The sequence below is a fragment of the Coenobita brevimanus genome, chromosome 6, assembly GCF_032717465.1.
Source record: "Coenobita brevimanus isolate Jiangsu-jjx chromosome 6, ASM3271746v2, whole genome shotgun sequence".
Taxonomy (NCBI): domain Eukaryota; kingdom Metazoa; phylum Arthropoda; class Malacostraca; order Decapoda; family Coenobitidae; genus Coenobita; species Coenobita brevimanus.
In genome coordinates this window covers 56,854,228-56,881,286 of record NC_136959.1, presented here as the reverse complement: position 1 = coordinate 56,881,286, position 27,059 = coordinate 56,854,228, and the positions used below count along the sequence as shown (strand labels likewise).

At 41.2% G+C, this 27,059-nt stretch overlaps 1 protein-coding gene across 1 annotated transcript in view; it reads left to right on the top strand.

The window, feature by feature from the left end:
• Nucleotides 1-27,059, top strand: part of LOC145401301 (uncharacterized) — a 459,641-nt gene that overhangs the window by 296,301 nt on the left and 136,281 nt on the right. The gene's annotated exons all lie outside the window — the stretch shown is intronic.

Below are 27,059 nucleotides of genomic sequence, written 5' to 3'. Positions count from 1 at the left end.
TTTGGATATATCTTTTCAGTATCTTTTTTGCGTTATTTTTGCAGAGTATGGCGATATTGGAAGGATTTATGTGACACATAAGAGGATAGTAAGGTGTAATAAACAATAAATAACTTAGAAAAGGTGTTAGGCAGCTTCCCTAATCGACGAGAATATGGGCCAGAGTCTGTTCCCCATCCTTCCTTCAAGGTAACAAATACTGTCTCACCATTTTTCAGTTTCTAATTAGCATGTCATGGACGCATTTTATTTATTTTTTTATTTCAGGCTTAATCCAGACATTTTTTTTTTTAATACAGCAGAGGGAATATATAAGCAGTCCAGAGGTTATTCGAGATAGTTTTCAACCCTTTGACTTCTAGAATCCCTCTCAGTTGAGGAGAGTTTTCAACCCTTTGACTTCTAGAATCCCTCTCAGTTGAGGAGAATCATGTGGTGGCACGTAAAATAATGTGAAGCATCCATCGAAGGGTAAATGGTTGGAAACTTCACATAATGTTTTCTTCAGGGGGGTGTCCAGTGGTATGCTTTTAATTTACACACAGTATTTAAAAATATGTTCATATAATAGCTTACTTCAGGAAGATGATGGTGAGGTGGTACTACATGGAATAAAACGCAATGGTTAAATTGCTTGAGAATTGTTGTTGGTGTTCATAAGAGCGTCTGTATATACCGTATTTACACCCTGATGATAATCCTGGATACGCACCGTAACAGTATCGTCCTAATTGTATCAGCAGTGTTGTTCGGCTTGGTACAGTTATGATGTCAGTCACTATCGTCACGCGTCGTGTGAATTTGTGCTTCTGCTTACTGCGCTTATTTCACACCGAGACTAAGCTATGAAGCTAAGCTGGCGGTACCGTTTATGTGGGAGAGTAACAATGGAGAGTCTGCCTAAAGCTGTGTAACTCTCCCCCCCCCCCACACACACACACTGACTGCTTAAGGTCAGGGTATCTGAGGTATAATGTCACTAGAATGTGCGGTACAGCATATTATTGTACATCAGCAAACGTGCCCTCATTGCTGGGTAGACAGAAAAGGCTCACATTTTCTTGATGAATGTCGATCCCCATCATCACAGCCACTGACATGGGTAATACCTACCCACCCATCACTGCCATTGACATGGGTAACACCTCCCCAGCCATCACTACCACTGACATGAGTAACACCTCCCCAGCCATCACTGCCATTGACATGGGTAACACCTCCCCAGCCATCACTGCCATTGATTTGGGTAACACCTCCCCAGCCATCACTGTCATCACTATTACTGCCAACATTTGTTACCACTGTCTCCCTCACGGCCACCGATATAGTGTCAACACCAACACTGCCACAGCCATCATTGTTATCACAGCACCATTTTAATATTTTTGTTCAAAGAATTTAGAATGCAGTAATTTTGGACGTGCGCATTTAAGTTCCAATTACTAATGTTCCTCAGAGCATCCGACTTGGATGATGCGAAAGCTCTGGCGGCAGTTGTTTCAGTAACTTAAGAGATAATTTGTGGTATGCGCTGGTGCGCATACAGGAGAAAAAAAAAAAGTGAGCTGTGTTCACCACGAGGCCAGGTATGTTTATGTGTCAAAACAAAAATCCTGTTTTACCAGCTCAGACTAGATCGTTGCTGGCGCCAGTACTGAAGGCAGTTGGTCCAGATAGGAAAACGATTTGCGCATCTGCAGATGCACTTTGAGCTGCACAAAACCAAGTAGCCTGTGTTTATCTGGAGGTCTGTATACTTTGGTTTCGGTCTGTTACGGGGGTGGTTGGTCTGGTTGTAACACACACACACACACACACACACACACACGGGAACAATGATCCCATTCACACCTTGGGACATCCTCTATATCAGAATAAGATTGTCTAAGGTTAGACAGAATATAATACCTAAGTTAGCCTCGGGAGTGAAAACGTTATTACCTTTCGATAATAAGCCTTTCCAACATATAGCTGATATAAATTTTGCCGGGATAGATGGAATGACATAAGATAATCTGGGTCTTCATCTTCTTGTTCTGCTGCTGCTACTGTTGCTGTTGTTTTTGTTGCTGATGTTAGCCCAGGCTCATCTGCTCCTCCGACTCGGGTGTTGAAGGGATATATTTTGCAGTAGTTGCGAACTGCCATAATGAGTGTTTTGTGAACCAGCAAGATGTACTTGTGAGAACCGAACTGTATGTCTGGGATCAGTATGGAGGCGGTGTTTATCTGCAGAATCTCCTCACGCACCTTAGGTTAGGGGATATACCGTAATAGTTATCCGATAGAATGCGCCATGGACATCAGCCACAGTATAGGAGCACTGTACCTGTTATTATCGTCATTATAATAATAATAATAATAATTATTATTATTATTATTAATATTATTAATATTATTATTATTATTATTGTTATTATTGTTGGTGGTGGTAGATGTTGGCGCTCACCATCCACTCACTCGATGTAGTGCTGCTTTGGGTGTCTGCCCTTGCCTCACTTCCTTCCTTCCTCTTCTGTCTTTCGTTCCTTCATTCTTTCCTCATCCTTCTTCCTACGGGTGGCTTTACACTCCCTCTCCTATCTGTCTTTCCCTCATTCTTTCCTCTTCCTTCTGCCTATGGGTGACTCTGCACTGAGTGACAAAACCAAATGATTTCCTGTACACCAGGAAACCATTTACTTCGCTGGGTGGTAACCATATAACCAAATTATGGCGCCTGGTGGTTTAGTGGGTAATTACGGCACTCCAGTCGGATCGAGCCGGTGAAGGTTTATATCCAAGGGGTAATTGGGGTTTATTGCTCACGTAATGCCACTCAGGGATGAGTGAGGCTGGTCACTCTAATCTTAAATGCCAGGACCAACTTGTCTAGCCCCGAGCTCCGACTCTCATCATGGGGCAACGTAGGATTGGATGATGGATGGATGGATGGATTATTATTGACTGTAACGGATACGTTTAAGTGAAGCTACAGAATGTGGTGAATGTTTTTGGCGTATCAGATAGAGCCAGGACTCTAGGGGTTTGAATGATGCGTGAATGGAAGCGTGGCCCATTGGATTGGGCAAACTTGGGCTGTCTGGACGTTGCTATTCCTTACCCTGCCCTAAGGTGGGAATGGGGGTCCGGATGATGATTACTACTACTACTGCTACTACTACAACTACTACTGCTACTACTACAACTACTACTACTACTATCTATCTATCTATCTATCTATAGCCCGACGCCCTAATCCCGCAAAGGGTGGCCACAGACAAAACGCCTCCAAGTCACTCTGTCACCCACCATTTGACTCCCCTCCCCCCAGCTCACCCCCCCCTCCCTCATATACCTCTCAACTCCATCCCTCCACCTCATCCTCGGTCTACCCCTCCCTCTCCCTCCCTCCACCTCACCTACATACACCCTCTTAGTCAGTCTTTCATTCTCCATCCTCTCCACATGTCCAAACCACCTCAGTGTATTTCTCCTAATCTTTTCAACTACTACTGCTGATAATAATAATAATAATAATAACACTGCTACTACTACTACTACTACTACTACTAGTAGTAGTAGTAGTAGTATTTTATGGATGTCTGGTGATCTAGTGAGTTAAAAGACCCTCCAATCAGATACGGGCCATAAGTGTCAGTCTAAGGGATAGTTGGGGTATATTGCTCACGTAGTGCCACTCGCGTGTGAGATTGGTCACCTTTGCCATAAATGCATGAACTAAAAAGCCTAGCCACGATCCCCTGTGCTTTGGTTTCATAGGCAATAGAGGATTGGATGAAGGATGGGTGACATCTTTAGTGTTATTATTGTTGTTGATGTTTGCTGTTGTTCATGTTTATTTTGTCATTATTTCAGACAACTTTTTTCAATTTTCCTTCTCCATTAAACAAGATAAAGAACAATACATACCCTCACGATGCTCACTTGTCACCCCCGCTTGCCTTGAAGAGTGACATTAAAAGCCGTCCCATATGGCACTAAAAGTGAAAATGGAATCGTTCTTGAAGTTTTTTTTTTTTTTTTTTTTTTTTTTTTTTAAATGGGTCAGAGCAGGATCATAAATTTGGCGGGTGAATCTGGCACGTTAGCGAGCCACTGCAACTCACACAAGGTCGGGTCAGTTGGGAAAAGTCAAGGATGGCATGCCCTTTCTTCCTATTGTTTCCATCTCTCGCTGGCTGGTTAAATGGTTGGTGCTTTTATCCTCCCAAACATATATATTTTTTCCTTCTTATTTCACCTGGTCTCTTTTTGGCATGAATATTGACTCATACCTATGCGATTCGTTGTTTTGGTGTACTTTTGACTTGTATAAAATGGCACCCTTGCTTCACTTTCCATTACTCGTTAACTTGGTAAATGTCTGTGCGTGTACTCTCGTAAATTTGTTTTTTTTCCCTCTTCCGTTTTACCTCTTCATTATATGTGATGTATATTGACTTTTTACCTTTACAAGATGGTTTAGATGTGCGTTTACACTATATATAATGGCCGCCTTTCTTCACACTTTCCATCGTTATCTGTCGTTTGTAGTCTCCAAAATTTATATTATTTATCCTCCCTTTTAGCTGTACGTTTAAAAATAATGTTGACTGCCTTCTCACCTATAAATTATTTCTTTTTATTTTATATAATTATGGTGGTACCCCGTCTTCAGATTGTTTCCATCAGTCGTTAGCTGGATAAATGTTTGTCGTTGGTGCCTTTGAATATATTTTTATATATTTTTGTTATGTGTTTGTTGTAAATGAAATGAGAGTTATTTATTCGTCAACGTACTGTAGGTAGGTTAGTGCCCGCCATAATGTACCCGTTACCATTCATTTTATTCATGGGACTAATCGTTTGTTCACTCTGCACGTCGTTTGATCTTTTACTTGGGATATTTTCGTTTGTAGACGTAGTGAAAGCGGCGATAAACGTCTGAACTGAGGAGACGGTGAGGGGGGGCGGGTGGAGTTGACTGGCATAAAAAATAATGGCGCATCAGAATATGTCGTCTGCATCCCGGCAGGTGAGGGGGAGGGAAAGTTACCAGTGCTTGCTAGATCCTGTTGCAGCTACTCATTTTTTTTTTTTTTTTTTTTTTTTTAAGGAGGTGGAGTGGGGGGATGTATTAACCTTTTAAGTTGAGCTTGTATTATAATTTGCTCAAATGTTATCTCCTCGTCATGCATTCACTAGCTCGTTTTTAATAGGTGATCCAGGTAGGTCAGTTTAATCTTGCTTTCTGAGTAGCTAAAGTGACTAGATTTTTTTTTTCCGGGGAACCCCCCCCTCCTCTCTCTCTCTCTCTCTCTCTCTCTCTCTCTCTCTCTCTCTCGGTGGAATAATATTATCGGTCGCTAGCTGGAATAGAGTTGTTCTGATTATAAAAGAGTTAGTGGTGACAGAATTACACATTCTTGCTCTTATTCCTCTCAGCTGAGTATAAAAAATCCTGCGTTAGCTGACAAAGAACGCTAGAGTTACCCTGACCATGAGATACTCTTTAGTGTCCATTAAGCCATGTAGTTTTGGGCTTAGCGCTCAGTAATCCCTCTTATCACTTGTTAACCCAATAAATCTCGCCGAATTTACGGGAAGGTGGCTGATTTTAAATGGATCGGTGTTAAGTGTTGAATAGTGGTTGTATCAAGGAAGTTAATCAAGATAGACCTCAAAGTGCCATTGCTGTATTTCTCTCTTTAAAACTCTCTCTCTCTCTCTCTCTCTCTCTCTCTCTCTCTCTCTCTCTCTCTCTCTCTCTCATTTACGGCCTTTTCACCCCATTTTTCATCCTTTACAATTTCCCATCTTGTTTCTTCCCTGCCAAAGTCCAGTCTCACCCGTGCTCTTCTGTCCTGTCTTCCTTTACCTCATTATTATTATTATTATTATTATTATTATTATTATTATTATTATTATGAAGTCTGTTATTATAATTATCTTACTTTACCAGATTCCTTCCTCACTCCAGTGTTTGCCACAGTTCTCTACTCTCCCTCCCTCCTCCTTCTTTCATCCCTCCCATTCTCCTTCCCTCCCTCCCTCCCTCCCTCCCACGCTTCATCCTTGCTTGCTTGCTTGCTTGCTTCCTTCCTTCCTTCCTTCCTTCCTTCCTTCCATTCTTCCTTTCTTCCTCCCTTCCATCCTTCCTTCCTTCCACCCACCGTCCCTTCCTCCCCGTGTTGCTTATATCATAGCCTCTTTTTTTTCTTTCTTTCTTTTTTTCTGCGTCTCCCGGTTTGTCCCTCCCTACTCCCATCCCCTTCTAACACGCCCACCTGCCTACCCCCTCCCCTCTCGTATATTACCCCCGCCCCCCACATTTCTGACACCCCTATCCTTCTTTATGTCCCGTTTTGAAACCCCACTTACCCCCCTTTCCCAGACCCCACTTTCCCCCCTTTTCCATTGCGCACCCTTCCCCCATTTGAGACCCCTATTCTTTCCCTCTCATATTTGACACCTTATTCCTCTTGTTGACTCCCCAGTTCCCCCCCCCCTCCTTCTCTTTCCCATTCTGGCACCTTTCCCCCTTCATTTTCCCAGTTTTGAAACCCACCCCTCTCTTTATTCCTTGCCTTCCTCGTCCCCTCCCCCATTTTGCATCCCCCTCCCTTTTCTGACACCATCACACCCCACCCCTCTTCTTCTTTTTCTCTCTCTCACCTTCTTTGTCCCTCCCACCTTTCTCCTTCCTTTATCTGCTCCTCTCTGCTTTTCTTTCCATAATTCCTCCCTCTACTTTCCCCCCTCTTCTTTCTGTCTTTCCCCCCTTTCATACCCTCTCTCTCTCTGTCTGTCTGTCTGTCTGTCTCTCTCTCTCTCTCTCTCTCTCTCTCTCTCTCTCTCTCTCTCTCTCTCTCTGTCTTCTTTCTCACCTGATCCCTTTTCCTCTTTTTCATCCCCATCCTTCTCTGCATCCTCCTCATCTGCCCCCTTTTCTCCCCCCTCCCCGCTCTGCCTGCCACCTCGCATGTACGTCGGTGTTTGCCGAGTGTCGTGTACATGTTTAAGTGTACACAGGGGCCAGGTTTACACTAACTCCGTACACATTGAATTAAGTCATGCACAGCTCACCCTTACCACGCACAACCTAACCTATCCCACCCACCCTCTTGGTAACCGGCCGGGATCAGGGCGGGCAGAAAGGGTTGCGCTGGTAGGGTATTAGTAGTCATCACCTAACCTGTCTAACTGATTCTAAGCTAACCCAGCGTAACCTAACATGACCTAACCTAGACATTAGCCTTACAGAACCTAGTGTAACGTCTCCTGTCCCGCCCACCCTGTTGGTAATGGGCCAGGATCATGATGGGTAAAATGGCTGCGTTTGTAGGCATACGTGTAGGTTATTTAGTGTTCCTGTTGCACTCAAAGGGGAAAAAAAATCAACGCCCTTTGTCTAACCTTAAAACGAAACCCCCTAACTATACCTACCCTAAGTTAACCTAACCTAACCTTTGTAACAGGCCAGTGTCAAGTTTCGGAAGATGACTGTGTTTGTAGGCGTTATTACTGGTAATGTAATACTTATGTTTGGCGCAAAGACCAAAAATTATCACAAATTCGAACCAACGGCAAAGCAAAAATTCAACATCGTATTTACCTTGACCTGGCCTGATTTTATTTTTGGTTGGCTGGTAGAAACGTCCACAACATTATCGGTCCTTGAGTCCAACTGTTATTTTCTAAGTTTGGTGTCTCTTACGGTATTGACTTTGTAGTCACGGATATTAGCTTATTTGGAAATACGATCAGATCATTCTTTATTGGAACTGAAATCGCCCGTAACGTCTGAGGTACAGTAACGCCTTACTGTATAATATTCTTGCTATCACCGGACGATTTTATTCTGTTGAGGAGAGGTATGTCATGGTGAAAGGGTCAGTGGAGATATTCTTAGCCCCCTTAGTGTCGTGAGTTTCTCTTTAATCTGAATAATATCCTCTGAAAGTATAAGAACAATCATAGGAAGGTTTTTAGTTATCCTGGTGTCGGTGGTTGCCATGGTTACAGTGTGATGGTCAGGTTAGGCTAGTTTAGGTTGGACGAGGTTAGGTGGTTGTGATTGCCAGGGTGTTAGTTTCGGGGATGATTTTTATGGTGGATAGTGGTTGACGTAGTTGATTGTGGGTAGGCTGTTGTTGCTACTGTAGAGAGAAGGATGGTTGGGATTTTTAATAGTGTTAATTAGAGTTGGTGTGATAGCAGAGATAGCCTGTTTTTGCTGTTACGGTGAGAAGGGTGCTGTGGGTTGTGTATTAGTAATTGTGGTGATTTTTTTTTTTTTTTTTTTGCGAGGGGGGGGGGAGGAGTAGCAGATTGTAGATTCTAGTAGTCTGTCGTTGCTGAAGTAGTGTGAAGGATTGTTTGGTTTTGTGTGTGTGGGTTAGGGTGGGTGGGTGTTTAGTGAGTTGGTAATCCAAATGTCACAGGTTCGATCGTAGTGTATCAATAGGGGAAATATTAAATTGTTGTGTTGTAATTAAGTTCAGTATTCTCCCATAAACCCATCAGCATGAAAAAAAAAAAAAGTTCACTGTGCTGTATCAATTTCTCCCTGTTGAAAATGTCGTGTAGTAGTAATGGTGGTGGTGGTGGTAGTAGAAGTAGGTTGAGCCCCATGTTCATCTGAAATGTTAACTCGGTGAACTGCAAGCCGAAATTCCCCTCCTTCAGTCCGCCATCATCCTTTTGGGGATAGGGAGGGAACTGAGGGACGTTTGTATAACTGGGCAGTTGAGCCTCCCAGTAATATCGGTGCCATCACGTGAAGGCGTCCCTCTCCAGCACCTGAAAACGTCAGAGATGGTATAATTAAGAGATCGGCGGTTTGCAGCTACTCCATATGTTGATGTATAGAGAAAATAAAGCACAGGTGTGATGTTCAGACCTGGCCGTCCCTTAACACATTTGTACGGGGGGTCAACGAGGCTATTAAAAAAAAAATGTAGTTAGTGAAATATAGTGATAGTTGCGGTTACTGGTTGTGGTGGTGTTGTCAGTCATTGTTACGAGCAGTGACGAGTGGTAGTTGTGACTGGTTCCCCGAAGTGTGACATTACAGGGCTGTCCGTAACATCATGTCCTTCCGCTGCGTTGTGTGTCATGTGTTCAGTGAGTCATGTATTCAGAACAATATGCCATAAGTTTAGTCTCATGTGCTCAGTACAGAGTGCCACGTTTTTAGTGCAGTGTGTCTTGTACTGTGTGTAGTGTGTCAGGTGTTCTGACACTGCCCAATGCAGTGTGTTATGTGTTCATTGCAAAGTGACAAGTTCATAGTGTCATGTGCTCATTGGAGTGTGCCATCTTCTTAGTGTCATGTGTCATGTGTTCATTGCAGTGTGCCATGTTCTAAGTGCTATGTGCTCATTGCAACGTGCCAAGTTCTAGGTGTCATGTGCTCATTGCAGTGTGCCAAGGCCCTAGTGTCATGTGCTTATTGCAATGTGCCAAGACTTTAATGTCGTATGCTCATTGCAATGTGCCAAGTTCATAATGTCATGTGCTCATTGCCGTGTGCCAATGCCATAGTGTCGTGTGCTCATTGCAATATGCTAAGTTCATAATGTCATGTGCTCATTGCCGTGTGCCATGTTCTAAGTGTCATGTTCTCAGTGCAGTGCCATACTCACTGCAGGGTGTCACGTACTCACAATGCTGATTACAGTGTGCCATATGTATGCTAAGTGCAATGTTCAGTAGGCATAGTATAGTGTATCGTGCTGTGTTACGTGCTCAGTGCAGTATGTCATGAGCTTAGTGTAGTGCGCCATGTGTACTGGTCTTATGGTTAGTACAGTTTGTCATTATATTTAGCGTGTCATATGAATGTATTCAGGTGTCTTGAACCTTGGATGAAGTGTGTGATGTCGTGAATAGTGTGTGATGTGTGATGTAGTGACTGGTATGTGATTTATGATACAGTGACAAATGTAAAGTGTGTGATGCAGTGACTATACTCTTTTTACTTTAACATGGCGCAGATTTTTGTCTTTTCGTAGCTTATTTCACGTAGGGTCAGTGGAAGAAACAGGCAGTGCTACAGTTCTACATCTCTTCTATAGTACTTCTTCGTGACTGTCATCATATTATTACTCTCTTTTTGCAACTCAACATTCAGAGTGCAGAGGTGGCAGTTTTAGGCCCAGTTAGAGTAAATAGAGTATAGTATGTGATATGTGATGTAGTGTGTGATGTGTAGCAGTGTTGTAGTCAGTATCTAAGCCCTGTGTCCAGTGCTCAGTATCGGACACATCTGATAGAGTGTTCAGTGTTCGAAATGTCTGTCTGTGTCGTGTCTTCTATCTGGTGTCACGTGTTCAGTGCTCGAAATGTCTCTGCCTGTGTCGTGTTTAATATTTGGTGTCATGTGTTCAGTGGCCGGTGCTCATTTACCAGTATCAGATATTCCATGTCCATTCTCTCTCTCTCTCTCTCTCTCTCTCTCTCTCTCTCTCTCTCTCTCTCTCTCTCTCTCTCTCTCTCTCTCTCTCTCTCTCTCAGATATTCGGTGTCCAGTACTGTATGTGTTGTCCAGTGACCCTATGTCCTCTGGCTTACTGTTTTGTCGTTTTTTGCTCTGTGTTAGCGTTGTTGCTGGGTTGCTGGGTGGTGAGAGAGACGGACAGACAGACAAACAGACAGACAGATCTAACTCAGACTGTAAATACGAGTGAGATAAATGAGTGAACTGAAGGTAATTATGTATAATATGGAGTTAGATACGTGAAGTGGAGTTAGTACAGACAGATATATTTAGTGGAATCTATGCCAGTATATATAAAGAGCCGCGTTGTTTGTTTGTTTGTTCGGTTGTTTGTTTGTCCTTCAGTCACGCCCAAGCCAAGGGCCAGACACCCTCAGACCCATATATATTCTGAATCAGGGAGACCCAGAGATGGTTTTGGGGGGGTCAAAATTCAGATCTGGGTCATTTGAGGTCACCGGTAGAGTGTTCGCAATTTTGGCCCGGGAAACGCCGGGTGCCCCTACAGCCCAGTTTTTGGCATGGAGACTCACATGACCTTCAGTTCGGCCATAGGCTATGCCAGGTTGACCTTCGAGGTCCTTTGAGGTCATTGGTCGGAGGTCATTTGAGGTCACTGGTAATACACGCTCAGACGACTGAACCCAACAACCCAATTTTTTGGCATGGAGACCCATTTAACCTCCAATTCGGACATAGGCGATGTGAGGTTGACCCGAGGACATTTGAGGTCACCGGTCGGAGGTCATTTGAGGTCACCGGTAATAGTAAACAAGTGTGCACAAATAATGTGCGTTAGTCTGTGAAAGCTGAAATAGAAAGTTCCTGGACCTCTCATAATCCCTCTTCATAAGCATGGAGGTACATGGCCTTTCTGGAGTAGAAAGAAAGATTGAACTAAAACAAATAGGATTAGACTTCGCCTTTTTGGCCCGGCAACGCCTGGTATCCCTGCTAGTGGAGTATATAAAAGTGAACAAGGTGAGTGGATCGAGGATAATGTACAGGTATGCGTAACGTGGAAGTAAAAGCGTAAAGTGGAGCTTTATATAATACAGGTGGATGAGTAATGATTTAGAGCATGCAAGAGTGACGACAGATAATGGATTAAAGATAATGTATGTATAACGTGGAGGTGGATCCGTAAAGTGGAGTTGCTGTTGTAGTCTTGTGAATTTGGTAGACGTGAGTGGGGTTCAGGGATTGAATGGATTGTAGTATGTAAAGCCGCATGAAGGAGAGTGGAGTGGGTGAGTGAGGTGGAGTTCTGTGAATGAGTGAGTGTTGTTGGAGAATGCCTGGGGTTGAGTCAGACGGGTGAGTCAAGTGGCGAAATGAACGCTCAGGTTCGTGATTCACGCTAAACTTAGCACAGTCATCTGGCGTGAGCTGAGATATAGTACTAGAGTAGTCCAGACCAGGAGGGAGTTAATGGCACCAATATTAATCCTGAGGGTCCTATGACTCATCTGACTATATTTGTATGGCCGTAGCCGGAATGAGTTACAAGAAGACGCGACCATCGAGAGAGTTCATGGAGTGAGGTGTAACTTTTTTTTCCACTCAGTACGAGAGATCTGTTGAAGTACAGTTGCAGGGGGACTAAAAAAAAAAAAAAGCGTGCGAAAGAGATACTTGCAGAAGAGACATGAGAATTGCTTACTACGAAAGAGCAGTTGAGTGAGTGACAAGTGAATGAAATGGAGTGAAAGAGTGGCGTGTGGGAGTTGTATGGTGCGGGTATATGTGAGTGGATGCGGGTGGAGAGAATGAGAAGAGTGAATGCGAGTGGACTGAATGAATACTACAGGTGCGTGGGAGTTGTGTGGATGCGAGTGGAATGAATGAGAGGTGTGGAAGTTGTATGGATGACAGTGGAATCAGGTGGATGAGGTGCACTGGACTTATATGGGCGCGAGTGGAGTTGATGAGAGAAGCGAAGAGAATGAAAAGAGTGGATGCGAGTCAAAGGAAGGAGAGGGGTAGATGATAAGTGTGTGGGAGTTGTGTCTATGCCGGTGGAGTGGTGCGGATTGGATGAGAGGAGTGGATATGAGTGAAGTGTAGCGAATGAGAGGAATGGAAGAGTGGATGAGGTGGTGGATGTTTTGCTAGGATGGACGTAAACCAGGACCAACCCTCCCATTTCCCACACTTCCGGCCATGTGTGTGTGTGTGTGTGTGTGTGTGTGTGTGTTGGCGGCACTGTAGCACGACGCAGGTGACTCCCAAACAGTGCCTAACATGTGTACGTGTGTGGTGGTATGGTGAGTGTTGAAAGAAGAATATCATTAGAATATACGTGATAAGTGCTGCCGTCTCTGTTTAGTAATAGAAAATATGGCGATGACAGTGATGATGATGATGATGTAACAAGTGCAGCCTACTCCATATGCTTTTAGAAAATAGTAAAATGATGATGATGATGATGGTCGTGTAGAAAGTGCTGGAATAGACTGAAACGTGCATTGTGTGTGGTAAAGAGTGGTAAAGATGCCAGCGAATACATTAGACTTAGGTTCAGAAAAAATGATATTAGTAGAATGGAAATGGTATGGCAATGAAACGTGAGTGTTTTGACGCTGCCAGTGATAGTACCGTGGATGGTAACAGCAGCTGATATTTTAAAGTGATTGATAACTAACTTTCAATTCTTTGTGAAGCCTCCACTACAAGGACGATTTCCTCATGTTAATCGCCTTATCACCAGACGGTTTTAATTCAAGAAGAATCTCTCAGTATTGAAAAGCTTAATTAGGGCTGCATCCAACCCTTCCAGTTCGTATCTCCTCAAAGCAGAAAGAATCGTCTGGAAGTACTGTTGTATAAACCAGTAAAATTCGATCTCATAGTGGAGCATGTCAGTTGAAGCTTTTGGTACATATCCTTGGAAAGCTGGGATTCCAAGGGGTTCCTTTGGTCTCATGAGTAAAAATGTAGCAAAAAACAAAGGTTATTGAATGTATCTACTACTGCTGAAAAAATCTTTTCTCTGTCTCACATAGTAGAAAAGTTATTAGCCTCTGAAAACCATTGCGGTCGGGCCGTGTCGTGTCGGGCCGCTAATCTCTCAGCTTTTTTTTTTTTTTTTTTCGACTCTGGGTAAAGACTTCAGGGCCTATGTCTCGGGGGCAGTGGCCTATCCCAAGGCCCAGGAGTCCTCCTACACCTCCACATATCACCACTTCGGCGCTAACACCCTCCGTCCATTTTGAATATATACTAGGGCTGTCTCATACAGGACTGGTGTACTGGTATTAGCGGGGTTATTTTTACGACATGGCGGCGGGTCCTCAGGCAGATCAGGAGAGTGCTTTTATGAAATTCAAATCCTTAAAGTGTTCCCTGTCCCATCCGGGCTTCGAACCTGGGTCCGTAAACATAGCTTCGCTACGCTTGCTTGCTTGTTCGTAATGTAGTAAATGGTAAATAAAGTGTGTGGTTGATTCAAAACAACTGCATGATGTAAATCTTGATATCTGAATATGTGGATGAATGAGAAAATAAAGGAAAACATGCAAACAGTGACTTAAATATAATGAAATTAATGTCTGAACATGTATTTATGATAATACGGAGAGAGAGAGAGAATGTAGCTGAACTACAGTAATGTATGTCATCGAAGGCTCTGCTTTTCCCCGATGCATTCACCAAACTTTAGGAAAATACAAAACCCTATCAGTCCGATGGCGTATACGGTTTATTTTATTTCATTTTTTGTTACCGCATGAATATCGTATGTTGCTCTAGGGGAGAGCTTTCGTACTGAAGGGGTTAAAGAAGGCTGTATGTAACTTCTCCAATTCGAAAAGTTTACCCTAATTTGTATATAATTATTTTTGAATTGGCAAGAAGAACAGGAAATGCCATCGGACAGAAGCATTTAAACGGACCACTGCATGTCTGGGATGGTGCCACTTTTCCAACTATGTATATGTCCACTAAACCGTAGGATGGTATTTAACTTCCTTTCTGTACCTGAACCAAATCCCTCCCTCACGTCAATTTTTCGCCTCCGCCCCTTCCCCCTTCCCTCCCTCGTCCCCTACTGTGTACCCCAACCCGTTTACTGACATAGGCGGGATTATCATGTAAATTATGTCGCCTCGTGTCAATGGTTCAGGGGAATTGTTCTTTTGTTCACCATGTTCCGGTGTGTTCTGCCCCTCCCCCCCCCCCGTCTCTCTCTCTCTCTCTCTCTCTCTCTCTCTCTCTCTCTCTCTCTCTCTCTCTCTCCATCCAAAAGCACTTGTTCTAGAGGCTGTACTCTTTTTGTTTAGTGCTGCAATAATAATAATAAAATCGAAACTTTATGCCGGAAAAATGTAAACGGTTACTTGCTTGTTTTTGTGTATTTCAGTAATATTCAGGACAAAGGTTGGCACCTCAACATCCACTCTTCAGAATTATTGGCAATGTAAGTGCATAATTACCTTTACCCACAGCAACAAAAACGAGTCATGAAAATCACTTTATCGTTGGCGTGTTGCGTAGTGTATGATGCGTAGGTTTCATGGACCCTTTTTACACCATATTCAAAACTCACATGTCCATTTTTCCGTCGTGGTGGTTGACAGTGACTTACGCAAGTGTCCCGTGTGGCGCACATCATGCCAATATCTGCCTGACCACTGGTTGGCGACAAACACTTGTGTAAATAGGTCTCGGGTCTGGGTATATATATATATATATATATATATATATATATATATATATATATATATATCGGTAGAGAGGTGACCTGCAGTCCCAACGGACCCAGGTTCAAATCCCCTCTGGGGCAGGGAACAGTTTAAGGATTTGAATTTCATTAAATCAGGCTTTACTGATCTACCAGAAGACCCGCCGATATGTCGTAACAATACCCCCGCTAATACCAATACACCAGTCCTGTATGAGACAGCCCTAGCATGTATTCAATATGGATGGTGGGTGTTAGCGCCGTTGTGGTGACATGTAGAGGTGTATGTATGTAGGAGGACTGCTGGGCCTTGAGAGCAGGCTGTGAAGCCCATGCCCAGAGTCGGACACATATATACTGTGTATATATATATATATATATATATATATATATATATATATATATATATATATATATATATATATATATATATATATATATATATATATATATATATATATATATATATATATATATATGTATATATATATATATATATATATATATATATATATATATATATATATATATATTATATATATATATATATATTATATATATAATATACATATATTATATATATATATATATATATATATATATATATATATATATATATATATATATATATATATATATATATATATATATATATATATATATATATATATATATATATATATATATAATATATATATATATATATATATATATATATATATATATATATATATATATATATATGTGTGTGTGTGTGTGTGTGTGTGTGTGTGTGTGTATGGATGTATGTGTGTATGGATGTATGTGTATGTAAATAAATCACTCAACAACGCGTGATTCATGCAGTAGAAATGCTGATATCCACAAGGAAAAAGGAAACAAAATATTCCGGGCACTTTCGTGCACTCACATCTTCAGAGCAAAGCCCAAAGATTCTTTAGGCCTTGCTTCAAAGGAGCTCTCCCCTGAAGATGTGAGTACACGAAAGCGCTCGGGATATTTCGTGTTTTCTTTTTTTTTTCCTCTTGAATAAAAAGTAAGGGTAGTTGGTTATGATGAATATAGCAGCTAAGCTTCATGAGGGTAGTATAAGGAATATAAGTTTGTTTGTTTGTTTGTTTGTTTTTACTTAAATATGCAGCGCGGTTGTGTGGAACACATGCACAGATGATTAACAAAAAGTGCGTAGAGCAGTAACAAGATGGATACCTAAGTACTTAAGTTATTAAACAGACTGAAAAACTGAATCTATAGATAGATAGATGCATTTTATATATATATATATATATATATATATATATATATATATATATATATATAATATCATTATCATCGTCATCATCATCATCATCATCCGGACCTCCTTTCCCACCAAGAGGTACCAAATCCCTGATCAGGCGCTTACCCTCACAATATTCATTCAGCCAGCCCGGTCTCCTGTCAGTCCCCTAGCCTCACCGACTTCCAAACCTCTCTTCCTCACATATTCATCCACCACATCCTTCCACCTTCTCCTTGGCCTACCTCGCCTCCTCCCTCCTTCAGATTCGCTCAGATATACCTCTTTCTCTCTCCCTCTCTCTGGGGGGCGCGGTAGCACGGTGGTAGCGCGCTGAGCTTGTGATCGGGAGGTCGCAAGTTCGAGCCTCGCCCGGGCTACCGTTGTCGGGAGGGGTAGCGACCTCTTGTAACCCAGCGGGGCTATATGGCCTTATAGTAGGACTCGTCTACGTTTGCGGCTATGGTGTGGCCCGCACCTGTGTACAGTGTTGCCACGTTTTCTATACCGTTATCTCTCTCTCTCTCTCTCTCTCTCTCTCTCCTGGCGGGAGATGTGAGCCACCCTGAGTACTTTTGATTCTTTTATAAGTTGTTTATAACTGTGCTTTCATTTGTTATTTTGGTTTTGTTATATTTAGTGATATTTATCATTTTTTGTATACGGCGACAGATGACCCGTTATTGCAGTACCATGATTGATTTTCATTCATTCATTCTCTTTCCCCTTCCTCCATCTCTCTCCACACCACCCCTGAGGTCAAGGCCACCGACTGGGTGTGGAAGTGTTGCCGCTCGCGAGTGAATAATGTTTTTTTTTTTTTTTTACTTCAGTATTGGCATATGCCTACTATTTTGTCCTACATATTAGCTTATGATTATATATGTGATTATTCCTCGCCCTTAAAATTACGGTAAAAGCCAGTAAATGTGAGCATTTTTCCCTAGCAACACCTGTACAAGCTATCCTTGTGTCTACGGAGGGGTACGTACTTTACCTTAGGCCAGACTAGGTGTGTCAGTGCTGCCACTCACAAACATTACATGAATTATCTCTTTTACTTTGGATATTGGCATATTTCTTCTTTCTTCAGGCTCATTCTCTTATATCCATAACTGTAATATTATTACCCACCCTAAAACTACGCTAAAAAACATTAAAAGTGACTACAATTTCTTTTAGCAACACTGTACAATATGTATGCCATGTTTCTGTGTTACTGTATAAATATTTTAGGCATAATAAGATTACTGTTGATTCATCCATCAAAATACACAAGTGTAAGTTTTATTCATCTGAACTTATCGTATTTGTGTTGCCTTGTACATAAATAGCTTCCGTTTCACATCGCAAGTTGGGGAAACGTGGCACCATTGTACACAGGTGCGGGCCACACCACAGCCGCAAACGGAGGCGAGTCCTACTATAGTTGCCTAGCTCGGGGAATTCATTTTTCCATTCTCTCTCTCTCTCTCGTTAAAGAAGAAAAGGGGATGATATAATGTTGTGCAAGGGTGTAGGTAGCAGGAATGGGGAAGTTGACAAGCAAGACAACGTAATATATGCGAACAGATTGTAAATGGCAGTAAAGGCAAAAGGGAGTTCGGTTTTCGCAGAACCAGCTGCCAGATAGAGGTGTGTGTGTGTGTGTGTGTACCTCCCCCCCACACAAAATGTTAAGTCTGTTGTGCCTTTGTGTCCGTTTGTCCATGTGTGTAAAGTTCCCGAGTCATCGTCGTGCTTCTGGCTCAGATTACTCTGTGTGAGGCAGTGGGTATGTGAATGGGTATGGGGAAAATAGGTCCATTGTGGGAAGAGATACATATGATGAAATAGTTTGATGAGGAATTTGTCCCTGGGGAAGTGGTCCCAAGTAGCAACATAGGTTCAGTGGGTGGAAACAGGCCCGAGGGTGAAAATGGGTAATAGGTCCATGGGGGAAAGTGGTCGATGGGAGAAATACAGGAGCATGGTGGAATATAGGTCCATGGGGAAAATGTCCATAGGTCATAGGGGAAATATAGTTCATGATGGAAAATGGGTCCTTCAGTGAAAGTAGGTCCATAAGCAAAATAGGTCCATGGGAGAAAATTTGTCAGTACAAGAGCAGGTCCCTGGAGGTAAATAGGCGGGTGGAGTTTGACACCTTGGAGATGTAGCCTGAGATAGGTGTGTGTACTAGTAAAATTAAAGAGTTGTATTGTAAACTATAAACATAAGACGGGCTGTCACAAGCCTAACAGTCCTGCACACACACACACACACACACACACACGAGCAGCCGGAGAGAGAGGTCGTCCCAGGCATCGCTCCTAACCTTGAGTAGTTTCAGGAATTTTGTCTGTCCTGTCTCCTAGGGTCTTTCTTTAAATTTAAAATAATGGAAGTTAGTAGACTACCAAAAATGTAAAGATTTGTTGGCAATAGTATACATGAATGTTTGTGGCTTATTCGGTAACAGCTGTTTAGGTACTTTACCGGTACGTTAAAGATGGCCGAAAATGTAAACAATGAGGGAATGGAATTTCAAGGATTTGATGCTAATACTAATGTCATGGACCTGGTGAAAACATTAATTATGAGGATTAGTGAACTCGAAAAAAAGTAGAGAATCTAGTGATAAAGGATGTGTCAGGAAATACGGAAACCACCATACAGAGTCTAATCCAGTCCAACGAAACAGCCAATGAAGAGATTAAGAATTTGAAGAGGGAGAATGTTGAACTGAGGAGGAAACTTGAAGAGAGTACTAATAAAACGGAGAAGGTGAGTAATGTACTAGAAGAACACAAGGCAAAGTGGGCACACGTAGAAGAAGAACAGAAAGAAGTGGTCAGCTTAAGAGAGATCATCCAGGAAGAAAGGGAAATGAACAAGAAAGAAATGGAAGAAAATGTAGTGAAAATACTGAAGAAAAAAGAGAAAATAGTGAGAGAAACTGTAGAAAGGAACAGATGTGTGGTAGTATTTGGAAACAGGGAAGAGGAAGAAAAGGTTAGGTTCGCAAGACTCGAGAAAGACACTAAAATGGTGAGAGTAATATTAGGCAAGATTGACCCCAAGGAGACAAGTGGATAAAAGAAATTGAGGAAGTAAGGAGGATAGGGCCTTATAAGAAAGGGGAATCAAGACCAATTATAGTAAAGTTTACATCAGAAAGTGTAATAAATGAGATACTTTAAAGTGACCTGGAAATTAAGCAAAGAGGCGGGGATGGAAAATATTATAATAAGAAAAGATCTGAATGAAGAAGAAAGAGAAGTTTTAAAATCATTAAAGGAAGAAGTAAAGGAAAAAATGATAAGAGGACAGAGGAAGAACGTAATACTTTTTTTTGGAGAGTATTGGATATGAAAGTAAGGAAATGGTATTTAAGGAAATAGAAGTGAAGGAAACTAGGGGGCTGGTTGTGAAAGATCAGAAGTTGAAGAAGTGGTACGGACAGAGAGTAGGAGAGAAGAGGGTATTAATAATGTCAAAAATAATTTGAAGGTGATATATACTAATGTTGATGGTTTCATATCGACAAGGATCGAAATTAATGATTTCTTGAGAGAACATGAACCTGATGTCATGTGCCTTGTAGAGACCAAATTAAGAGAAGATATTGATGTTCATTTGGGAGATGGTAAATACAAACTGTGGAGAAAAGACAGGAAAGAAAAAAAGGGAGGAGGAGTGATGATAGCAGTGAAGAACAACATAAATGTAGATACTGTGGAAATGGGAGAAGGCATGGCTGAAGTGATATATATGAAATTAGAAACTGGAGAGAATGTTAAGAGAGATATGGCGGTAGTGTATGTTCCCCCAAAGACGAGAGCATGGAAGGATGACGAATACCATGAGATGTTGTCAGATATGGCTAGCTACTTGCAAAAAATAATTGAGAAGAGCAATAATATAATTTTGGTGGGTGACTTTAATTGTAAAGAGGTGAACTGGGAGGAATGGTACTGGAGGCGGCGAGGATTCGTGGGGTACTATGTTATTAAATATAATAATGAATAATGTGATGACGCAGTGGGTCAAAGAAGAGACACGGTTTCGAGGTGAGGACACACCAGCAAGGTTAGATTTACTGTTCACCAAAGAACCCGATGTAATAGAATCATTGGAATATCTCTGTCCTTTGGGAAAAAGTGATCACGTGGTCATTGAGTTCCAGATGTTAATAGGAAACGTCGAGCCAAGAGACGAGCTTCATAGACAGGGAAGATACAACTTTGGCAAAGCAAATTTTACAGGATTGAGAAACTTTTTTGAAAATGCTGATATGAGAAAATTCAGAGAAACGAGAGATACAGAGGAAGTGGGATATCTATCTAGACCTCGATAATTTGGGAGTGTAAAAATTTGTACCAAGAGTAAGAGGGAAAGAAAACAGGAAAAAAGGAGTGGTTTAATAGAAGGTGTATGATAGCCAAAAAAGAGAGAGATAAGGCGTGGAACAATTGGAGAAAGAGAGGTAACGACAGAACAAAGGAAGAATATAAAAGAACAAGAAACGAATACACAAGAATACGTAGGGAAGAAGAAAGGAATTTTGAAAAAGGTATAATTGACAAATGCAAGGATGAACCCAAACTGTTTTACAGATTTGTTAATGGCAAACTGAAACAAAAGGAAGGAATCACCAAGCTGAAAGTAGATGGAGAGGTCTTTAAGGATGCGGCAATGCAAGCAGAAATAATGAACAAACGTTTCCAGTCAGTTTTCACTAAAGAAAAGGAGCTTGTGGAAGGGGAGGGAGTGATTAGAAATGTTCCGGTGATGAAAGATATAAAAGTGGAGGTGCAGGAAGTGTATAAATTACTGGAAACTCAAGATGTAAGGAAAGCCCCAGGACCTGATGGAATTTCTAATTGGGTACTGAAGGAATGCAGAGAACAACTGGCGGATAAAATTCACAGCTTAATTGTATGCTCACTGGAAGAGGGGAAAGTGCCAAAAGAATGGAAGAGGGCAAATGTGGTACCAATTTACAAGGGAGGAAACAGGGAAGAACCCCTGAATTATAGACCAGTGTCTCTAACCAGCATGGTCGCAAAATTGTGTGAGAGAATCCTGAAAGACAGATGGATAAAATATCTGGAAGAGATGAATATTTTGGCTGAATGTCAGTTTGGATTCAGAAGTGGAAGGTCATGTGTTTCAAACTTGTTGAGCTTTTACTCAAGAGCGATTGATGTGGTACAGGAGAGAGATGGTTGGGTGGATTGTGTGTACTTAGACTTAGAGAAGGCCTTTGACAAGGTACCTCATAAGAGACTAATGTGGAAACTAGAATATATAGGAGGACTAAAGGGGAAACTTCTGGAATGGATGAGAGACTTTTTGAGAGACAGACAAATGAGGACAGTAATAAAGGAAAAGATGTCTGGATGGGAGGGAAGTAACAAGTGGAGTCCCTCAAGGCTCAGTGTTGGCGCCAGTAATGTTCCTGATTTACGTAAATGATATGGTAGATGGAGTGAACAGTTATGCGAGTCTGTTTGCTGATGATGTAAAGATCTTGAGGAAGATAGAGGTTGAGGAGGATTGTAAAATACTGCAGGAGGATTTGGATAGGATACACAATTGGAGCCGGACGTGGGAAATGAAATTTAATGTAAAGAAATGTAAAATATTGGAAATGGGTAAAAGTACCAGGAGACCATCACTGAATTATTTTTTGGGTAATGAATTAATCACAAAAAGGAGAGAAGAGAAAGATTTGGGAGTGCTGGTCCAAGATAGTTTGTCACCAGAAAAGCACATTAACAAGATAGTTGGAGAGACTTATAAGCTCTTGACTAACATAAGAGTAGCATTTCATTATATGGATGAGGAAATGATGAAAAAATTGATAGTGGCCATGATCCGCCCCAGGTTAGAATATGTAGCGGTAGTGTGGTCCCCACACAAAAAGAAAGATATAAACAAGATTGAGAGAATACAAAGAACAGCAACCAAGATGGTCCCCAGTCTGACAGACCTGTCATACAGAGAGAGGCTGGAAAAACTGGATTTGCCTTCGTTAGAGGAAAGGAGAAAGAGGGGAGACATGATTGCGGTGTTCAGGACCATGGTGGGAGTAGATAAAATTGACAAAGAAGATCTGTTTGTATGGGATAAGAGAGCAACAAGAGGACATGGAAAGAAATTGAAAAAGTCAAGCTGCTTGAAGGATATCAAGAAATATAACTTTCCTTACAGAAGTATAGACTTATGGAATAGCCTGGACAAAGAGATCGTCCAGTCTAAAAACTTAAACGAGTTTAAAGTTAAATTCGACTTATTGGGAAACAGCGACGGAAACCCACGAGCATAGTACATTCCGTGTATATCACAATTAGGTATATTCTTAAATATTTGAAACGACTTAGACAAAGAGGTGGTGCATGAGAAAAACATTCATGTGTGTAAAGGTAGACTTGATAAATGTGGATATGGAGACAGGACAACACGAGCATTGCTCAATTCCTGTATACTACAAATAGGTAAATACAAATAGGTAAATACATAAAGATGTGCCTAACACAAGAGGAACTGGAATTACTGAAAGAGAAAAGGGAGGAAGCAAAAACAAAAAATGAGGGAAGATCAGAAGAGGACAAGAAGAAATTTTTTTACAAAGTAATAGGATTGCAGGTACGAAAGTGGTACACAAACAGGATGGAAGAAAAAGGAGGAAGTTAGTAGAGCCATGTCATGACAAGTATATAAACAAGATGATAAAGTTGATGTACTCAAATGTGGATGGAATGGTATCTGAATTACTAGAGATGAATGATTATGTCAGAGAAAATGAACCACAAATAATATGCCTAACTGAGACAAAATTAACACCAAGGATATCCAATGACATACTAAACTTTACAGTATATGGAGAAGAGACAGAAATTTAAAAAAAGGAGGAGGAATTATAATAATAACTAAGAAAAATCTAAAAGTCAAGGAAATAAACCTAGATATACCATCACAAGTAGAACTGATTGCAGTAGAGATCGACACATCTGAAGGTAAAGCAATTGTAGCCAATTTGTATATGCCACCCAGATCAAACACATGGGAAAGAGACGAATATGAGGACCTGGCAGAGAGTACAATTCAGAGTATAAGATCCTTGCTACATGAAATGGAAGAGAAATCGGAAAGAATTATACTAACTGGGGATTTCAATACAAATATAAATTGGAATACTCTAGATATAAATAGCCAAGAAAGCTGTTGGGACCAAAAGCTCCTGGATCTCATACAAGAGTTTTTCTTAATGCAACATGTGAGGGAAACCACAAGAAAAAGAGGACTGGATGTACCTTCAGTGCTAGATCTAATATTTACTAGGCAAGAAAATGACATTGACAGTTTAATATATCACCCTCCACTTGGCAAAAGCGATCATGCAGTACTAAATTATAACTTCAGGATAGCATATGACATAGTAAACAGCAATGACAGTTACAAAAAGAGACTAAACTATAAAAAGGGAAATTATCAAGACCTAAAGAAGTATTTCTTAGAAGTTGATTGGGAAAATGAGCTTAGAGGACAAGATTTAAATGCTGTATATAAAAATTTTTGTGAATTTTATGAAGTAGGAGTCCAGAAGTACATCCCACAGCACAAAGAAGCAGATAAGAAAATACAGAAATGGTTCAATACAGAATGCAAAAAATCAAAAGAAAGAAGAGATTTGTTGTGGAATAGATACAGAAGACACAATAGTGAAAGGGCGTATAATAATTACAAACAGGCAAGAAACGACTATACAAGAATAAGGAGGGAAGCCCAAAAACAGTTTGAGGATGATATAATAAATAAAAGTAGTGATCAACCAAAGCTGTTTTACAGCTATATCAGAAGCAAAACCAAAGTAAAAGATATAATACAATCCATCACAAACGAGGGAATCACTTATACACAAGAGAAAGATATTCGTGAAGCACTAAATAAGAATTTCCAATTAGTTTTTACAGAAGAAAAAAATTTTGAGAGGGACTATGTGGAACACGCATGTCCACACATACTACCAGATATACAAATAGCAGAAAAAGTAATACAGGAGGAGTTAAGTAGATTAGACAGAGGAAAAGTAAGTGGTCCTGATGAAATTTCATGGTGGGTGTTACGAGAATGTGCAAAGGAGTTAAGTAAACCATTATTTTTAATTTTCAAGAAATCCTTGAGTCAAGGGAAACTACCTGATATTTGGAAAAAAGCAAATATAGTCCCCTTATTCAAGAAAGGAAATAGACGAAATCCTCTCAACTACCGACCAGTATCACTGACCTGTGTTGTAAGCAAGGTAATAGAAAAAAGAAAAGCTTGGGTAAATCATCTAGAAGAACACAGTATGATAACAGAAAGACAGTTTGGTTTCAGAAAAGGAAAATCATGTGTTACTAATCTGTTAAGCTACTATGACAGAGTAACAAACACAATACAGGAAAGGGAAGGATGGGTGGACAGTATCTATTTAGATTTCAAGAAAGCTTTTGACACAGTACCACACCAAAGACTTTTATGGAAGCTGTACCATCAAGGAGGAATTCGAGGCAAACTGTTTTGTTGGATGCAAGACTTTCTCATAAAAAGAGAAATGAGGACAGTACTAAGAGGAAACTACTCATCATGGAAAGAAGTGACTAGTGGAGTACCACAGGGTTCGGTGCTGGCACCAATCATGTTTCTAGTGTACATAAATGATATAAACAGTAACACTGGAAATGAGAGCTATCTGAATATGTTTGCAGATGATGCAAAAATACAAAGGAGAATTACTAGCACAGACTCTTGTAGGGAGCTACAAGAAGAATTAAATAAACTTCATGAATGGAGTAGTACATGGCAAATGGAATTCAATGTGGACAAGTGTCATGTAATCAAGTTTGGTAAAAGTGGAAAAAGACCTGATTGGGATTTTAAGTTAGGAAATAAAACCCTATACACATCAGAAAGAGAGAAAGACCTAGGTGTGATTATCAATAACAGACTATCTCCGGCTGACCACATCAGCGAGAAGGTACGGAACATGTATACACTGCTTGCAAATATGAGAATAGCATTCACATACATAAATGAAGACATGCTAAGAAGGATAATAACATCATTCATTAGACCAACCCTGGAATATGCATCAATAGTCTGGAGTTCTCATCTCAAAAAGCATATAGACAAGATTGAAAAAGTTCAAAGGGCCGCTACAAGATGGATACCAAGCTTAAGGGACCTAAGCTATGAAGAAAGACTAAATAAACTGAATCTACCAACACTACAGGAGAGAAAGAAAAGAGGTGACATGATAATGCTTTATAAGTGCATATCAGGAAAGGAGAAAATAAACATAAATGATAACTTAACATATGGAGAAGCATCAGCAAGAGGACACTGCAAAAAACTGCATAAGAAGAGAGGTGATAAAGACGTAAGGAAATTCAGTTTCCCAAACAGAGCAATTGATCAATGGAATGCACTACCGAATGAAAAAACAATTAGGTAAGAACACACACACACACACACACACACACACACACACACACACACACACACACACACCGCTCTCTGGCTCAGTGGTAGCGTTCTCCCTTGCCGTCTGGTAGATGGGAGTTCGCGCCTCGCTCAGGTTGCAAAAAGTTTCACTGATGAAGTGGGTGGTTACTGTCCCCATTGAGCAAGGGGACGGGTGTGCGCATGTGTGGAGGTCACAGCCTTGCCCTTAGATTGGACTATATGAGCTCTCAGCTCCCTTCCGGGAGGGTAAAAGCTGACGGTCACTACCATCAAGTGATTCTGACCGACCAGGTGAATTACACACACCACCTCATGTCTGTCAGTTCACTGGATGAAGAACGGAACTAGAAAGCACTTAAAAGCGCATACCTCTGCCAGTGTCAGTAAAACTGATAATATACTGCTGTATTCCTATTTGCTACCAGACAAATACTTCCACAGTCTCACAGTCATGTAATTCAGTCATTGTAGTCTGCCCTTGCATGCAATCTCAGACAGTAAAATATATTTGTTCCAGCATCGAGAGCCAGATCCATTTCAAAATAAAATAATTTTTTTTTTTTATCCCACTGCTCACATATCCATCGCATTGCATTGAAATGAAGTAACAGCTTTTTGATAGATCTTGTACACTAACATACAAACAGACTGACTTGGGTGAATGCATGACCTCTGTCCAGCTTCATTACTGGAGGTAAGTATCCATCAATTGCTTACCATACCTTCAGTGCACTTGCTTAACCCCATTACGACGGTGACATCAGGTATGCAGCCAGAGCATGTACTCATGTCTGGCTCAAGGAAGATGGATGCCCCTGCCCTACATAGTCATGGGTCACCCTTTGGCAAGGTGTAGCACTCTTTAGCCCACCAATAAGGAAGTAGGTGAGTGCTTACCATTGTCCTGGAAAGAACTACAATGGAAGTGACGTGGGGCCAAGCCCTGGTGCTTACACAGCACTCCCAGGCAGTCAGCTCAGCCACCTTTACTAAGTAGTCAAAGTCCAGGCTGAGACTACTACTCATACATATCGCCTCTGCATTGTTCATCATCTTGGGGACTTTGCCTCTTCCATTTTCCCTGCAGCATGCCATGTTAAAGGACCTTACTTAGACCCTGG